Raw genomic sequence first — 6,193 nt, 5'->3', positions numbered from 1 at the left:
TCCTCACACTGCCCCTCTCTTCACCCTGTCGCTCTCCCCACCCTCTCCCTAATCTCTCCCTTCCTACCCCCCCCTCTCCAATCAGGCGAGTCGTACGCGCATGCGCGAGATCGGATATGTAACCCATTCCGGACACTCATGTCAGATTAGAGGGTTTCCCCCCCACCCTTCACCTTCCCTGCACACATCGCTAGACAAGTTACGACTGTGGTTGTTAAAATCTTTTTTTCTCATTCCCATTGACAAAAAAAAAACGGTTAACGATTTTCCCCCGTACTCTGTGTATACATTTCTAGCATTAAAAACTGTGTTTAAAAAAAAAAACTTACAAACGAACGGCAGCTTCCGTGGTGTTTAATGTTGAGCAACATTGGATTTCAACAATTGGTTTCGGGAATTTCCGTTTCGATTCCATCTATCCAGTCGTTTAAATGTCAAGGCGCTGCCTTATCCACGTGGAAGAGTAGACGAAATACAGTACCCTCTAGAGCTCCCTCTCTTGGAGACCTCTTCCGACAGAAACTGCAAGGCTGCACCTTTGATCTTGGAGCCCAATCAGTGCATTCACTCCTAAAGTTCCACCGGAAATGGTTACCGGTTACCAATAATAATGGAATCTGCAAACGGTTATCGGTTGTAGTTTTACGACCCTGGCTTACGAACTTTAGTCTCGGCCACGTGGGATAAGCAGTGTGCGTTTTGGTGATGCCAGAGTAGAGGGTTATAGCCACCAGAAGTTTCACTGAGTTTCGCTCTCGATGTTTCTCCATCGCTTATTTACCACTGTTGTCGTGGCTCAGAAGGCATTTCAAGGATGTGCTTGCTACAATACATGAATTAAGTGCCAATTTTCGGGCAATCTTTTAGAGAGTTTTTATTAATACGTAGAACCAAATAATTATATTATTTATCCAAGAAAGTCCTACCGTTTTGTGCCATTTATTTAACCAGGACAGTATCTCAATGCTTTTCAAATACATGACATTATGGTTAATTTATCCAGGAGAGTATCTCAATGCTTTTGAAATATATGACATTATGGTTCTTTTATCCAGGACATTATCTCATAATGCTTTTCAAATATATGACTTTATGGTTCAGAAACATGGCCATTAAAAGATAAAGGCACAAGCACTGTCCTGTGCAAAGAACCATGGGCAGACACAGGTATGGAATTTCACCGAAACCGAAAAAGGAACTTCACGCATTCCATAACACACGCAGAGTAATGACATCATCATAATTCTATTAAGAAAAATATGTGGCTTGGGCAGGTAATATCGTTAGAATGGATGATGGCTGATGGTCAGGAATAATACCGCAGTGGCAGCCAAGGGAGCAAACGCGCCTGAGAGAATGTCCACTAAAGAGAGATGGAGTTGTGAAATTGGCCGTTTAGGCGGAACATTGGATGGTGGCGACTTAGAGAGACCTCCATCCATCCCGCAGTGGATTGGCAATGGCTAATATTGATTAATTATCCAGGAAAGCCTCAGTGAGTATCCAGACTTTCTCAAGAGGGGGTCCACATTAAAATATTTGGCCAATATTTTTCGAATATTTTGCATGCGGGAGGTAACCGGAGTGCGTGGAGAAATCTCACCGCACATTCTAGGGGGAGGGGAGAAAAAAATGAAACGAGACAGTGCTGTAAAAGTAGGATAGAAAACATTTTAATCAGTACAAATGAAACTGTAAAAACGAGACAAAAAACGATGGATTCTGGAGTTGAATCGCCGAGGGGTAAATGTTTTAAGTTATACTGCTGATCCAACATGAGCTAAAACCTAATCCCATGCGTAGGAAATGAGAATGTTTACCGTAGTCTGAATTTAAGATTTATGACGACTATGATCGACTAGTTATCGTCAAAATGTCTCACTTAAAGGCTGATTTGTCTCAAATCGTCATGAATGTACGTGTACCGAAAATTAAGAGATAGCTTCCCTCATCACCATCATAATTGGCCTGAATCTATACACTGCGCCCACAAACCATCACCATCTCTCCAGGGTCTAATGATGCTACAATGTAGCTCCTGTCCACGTGATAATTTCATTACTCCGTGGTGAACTTTCTCTCGAGTCTGTTCCCTCCTTGGGCTACCACTCCTTTATTTGTCTCAATCACCGATGGTCGTCATCCCTTCAATCAATGTGTCCTGCCCACTTTTTTTTTATATATATGTTTCTGATCCATTTGTCACAGCAGGTAATATCCACTGATGAAAAACTATTGATGTACCGAAAAAAAGGAAAGACACCCTACGTGTATTCGTTAACAGCCACTGCCTTAACTTTAACTAACACTCAGAAATTCCTTTATTTCAGAGCAAAGTCTTGTAGTGTTGGAAGACTGTGACAATTAAAGGCAACAGTGCAATGCTTCAAATAGTCGGTGATATGAATACTTATATAGATATATGAATACCAATATTTGTTATAAGATAACAAACCACGAAACACACTGTAACACTCCAATGAAAGACAATGTTAGTCTCATTTCCTTCGGAATGATGTGTGGGTTTGAGGAGGGGGAAATAGCGGGTTCATGTGACTCTCGCTTTTACCCGTGACGATCTCATTACTCCCACATGTGACCTACATGTACTCAAATCTTATTGAAGGATAGAGTATTATGATTTTGAGGGCAAGCCCATAATACCAAAGGCCTAAAAGTGGAATGATTGCCTTGACCATTCAGAAAAAAAAACATGACCGTAAATAAGAAACCAAAAGCGTCAGTAACCCAATTCACAAAAAAACATATTTGGCAGATGTAAAATACAACCAATATAGTACGTTGCATATCCCGACCATCACAGTGTTGGTGTGCGGTGCTTTTTCTGCAATATTTTGCTCTTTTCTTGGATTTTCTGTTTGCACATAGTCACTTTAAGATGTTTTCTTGTTCATGTTTTTGTTTTTTGTTTGTTGCGGTTGCACCCGATTCAAGAGCCAAATGGCTCACAGGGCTATACCTAATAAATGAACTTGAACATAACCACTGACCAATTAACCGTCCACACCCAGTGAGTATTTGTGCACGGCACGAATTGTTATTTTCTACAGACGTGCACGTATCCGACCTTTTCACATTTCCACCTACACCTTAATCTCCAGTGGAGTCAAATATACAACGTACTGTATATAGCATACACATAGCTGTGAACCCATACGGTTTACCCCGTATTCTTATACAGGGAACTTGAGTTTTCAGGTCCATACGGCGTACAGCCTTTTCAATACGGGCAGAAAGACTGTTGTCGATTTGTTTGTGTTTCTCCCTTGTGATGGGACTTTGTAGGATGAACGTTGAGATTTATAAGGACACGGGGTGACCAATAAGGTCTGAATTGGTCTGTAATAATGTAGGGCACTTATGACGGATTGACAGGTATGCATACAATTAAGCAACATACAGTATCTAAACACAGATCATCATCGGGCATGATCGAAGGTCTTCCCAAGCTGTTACCGTCTCTATCGGTCTGGTGATGCTACAATTGATCGAGCTCCTGTACACGTGGTGACTTTATTGCTGCGTCTGCACAAGGCGACGTCTCTGTAACTCTCTCAATCGCGATGTTTCCTGCACGAACCCACTTATTTTCCTTCACGGCCAATATAACGTCTCTCCAGCTTGCGTCTTTTCTAACACACACAATAACTCGATTACTCTTCCCCTTGGTGTCATTTCAAGTGTGCACCTCCCCACGATTCATTGCAGCCTAGTCAGCTTTCGATACATTTCTGACCTATATGTCGTAGCAGGTATAAACTTCGCACAGGATGTTGATTTTTGCTCTTACATCAGTTTCCACAAAAGCATTCCAATCTGCTTTCGTTCACCTCTTTATTTCATAATTTTGATCCTGGTCAGCCTTCAATAACTTCCCAATGTATACCAATTGGAGGCACGCAACTTGAAAACAAACAGCTAAATGACCACGCATTAACAAGCCAAGTAATAGCCTCTATTAAAGAAAACAACAAAAATGTGCTTGACGTCGAGGTCATATAAAACTACAATCTTTGTTGAAAAGGGAACCGATTTCTGCGGATTGCTTTGTGAATATCCACGAGACGACTCGCCCTGTTCGCTGACGTCACTGACGCATGCGTCACGTGGTCTTTCCGCCGCGGCATGACTCGGCTGTTTGTGGCAGTGACGTCATGCACAGCGATGGCATCACAGGCCCCCCACAACCTGCTTCATCTCATTTGCCTGCTTCGGAGCCTTTCACTCAAAGCCGTAGCCATGGAATCAACATTGGGGGGACCAAATCTTCCAGGGGGTCTGGGCCCCCCCCCCCCAGAAAAAAAAAATCTAAATATGAAAACGAATTTCCTGCCTAAAATATCAAAAATTCACTATCACATAGGATGGACTTTTTATTTATTTTTTACAATAATGTCTAATAGTGTATTGTATTACGCTGCTGTTTTTTTCTTTTTTACCTTTTATTGTTTCATTTTATGTAATATCAGATATTAGGGATCAATAAAGTACAATCATAACCACAATAATATAAACAGAAATATATTTTATTGAGCATATTGGGGGGGGGGTGTGTCCCCCCCCAATATATATATTATAGTTACGGCCTTGCTTTCGCTCAATTGCGACATCAACATTCGCCGGTTGTACACAATGCCACGAGTGACTGAGCATTCCTTTGACGTACCCTGTTTACACATTCGTCCAATAACGCTGCTTTACCAGGCGACGTTTTGGGCAATGGCCCTTCATAGCACTTGAATAGAGACGGCAGAGGGATACAGTGCATAAGTGTTGGAGACTGCACTTAAAATAATGGGGCCTCATAAAATTACGTAAAAAATGTCTCCTAATCAATTTTTTTTATTGATATGAATATTTACCTATTTGTAACTCTTTGTGTAAAATACAGACCCTTATTTTTTCCAGACGAAGAAAGAAGAAAATGTTTACAAGTTGGTCGACATTGCAAGCTGCAAACCCTGCTGCCAGTACTGTTACCACGCTGTAACCTCATGCAACACTTTGCAGTAATTTCCTTCTGCAATAGGATGATTGATGCAAGATAGCATCATTACCCATAACTGATGATTAATCGGAGAAGACGAGAAAATATGGTCTTAAACTCTGAGTTTTACACCACTTGTTCAAACCAGTGTGCATTTTTTTAAACCAAATCATTAACGATAATGTTCACCAACAATGGCGCCTCATAAAATTCCATTAAAAATGTCTCATAATCATTTTTTTTAAATTGAAATGAATATTTACCTATTTGTAGCTATTTGTGTTTGCTAGTTGAACACGCAGGCTTTCGCGACCAATATCCAGAACAGAGGTTTACGCGACGTTAACCAAAAAACCTCTATCATGGATAAATGTTTATTGTTGGTGGATGAACATAAACCACAGACCAAGCTTCACTCAACTTCCACGTGTTTTTAGTCGGATAAAAAAAATGCTGACTAATTTAACACCGATTGAAAGACGTGTTTAGGTGGCGACAGCTGCTGGTCTGTTCATGTTGCCGTTACCATTGACAGACGTCACATGACCATGACTTTGCAAAAAAATATATTGTTCTTTCCAAATCACGGCGCTGTTATATATGGCACCTCGTGTGCCCCGCCTACAGGATACATGACAAAGCATTCCTTTCAGGCAACCTGAACTACGTCGGTCTCAACGAGTGGCAGCTTGCAACAGCGGTGATTAATGGGCTATAAATAAGGGCACCCTGAGGGCAAGGAATGTTTAAAACTTCCACCCGAAGGTTGCATGCAACGTTGTTATGACATACATTTAAAGGCTTATGCCGACGTGTAAATGCTTAGTACACTGTACTTGCAATTCCAGAGGTTGACGATTCTATTTAATGTACAGTGTTATACTGGTAGGAACCTCCTGGTTACACCAGCCCACAGGGGATTATTGTGTCCGTCCATCCGTCGTGCAGGGATGGGCTGGGTGGGGAGGGGCTGGGTGGGGAGGGGAGGGTGGGGAGGGGCTGGGTGGGGAGGGTGGGGAGGGGCTGGGTGGGGAGTATGGGGCTGGGCTGGGTGGGGAGGGTGGGGAGGGACTGGGTGGGGAGGGGCTGGGTGGAGAGGGTGAGGCTGGGCTGGGTGGGGAGGGTGGGGCTGGGTGGGGGATGGGAGGGGTGGGGCTGGGTGGGGAGGGGTTAGTCACCCCGTGG

Source organism: Lampetra fluviatilis, chromosome 4, assembly GCF_964198595.1.
Source record: "Lampetra fluviatilis chromosome 4, kcLamFluv1.1, whole genome shotgun sequence".
Taxonomy (NCBI): domain Eukaryota; kingdom Metazoa; phylum Chordata; class Hyperoartia; order Petromyzontiformes; family Petromyzontidae; genus Lampetra; species Lampetra fluviatilis.
This window is presented reverse-complemented; position numbering follows the sequence as displayed.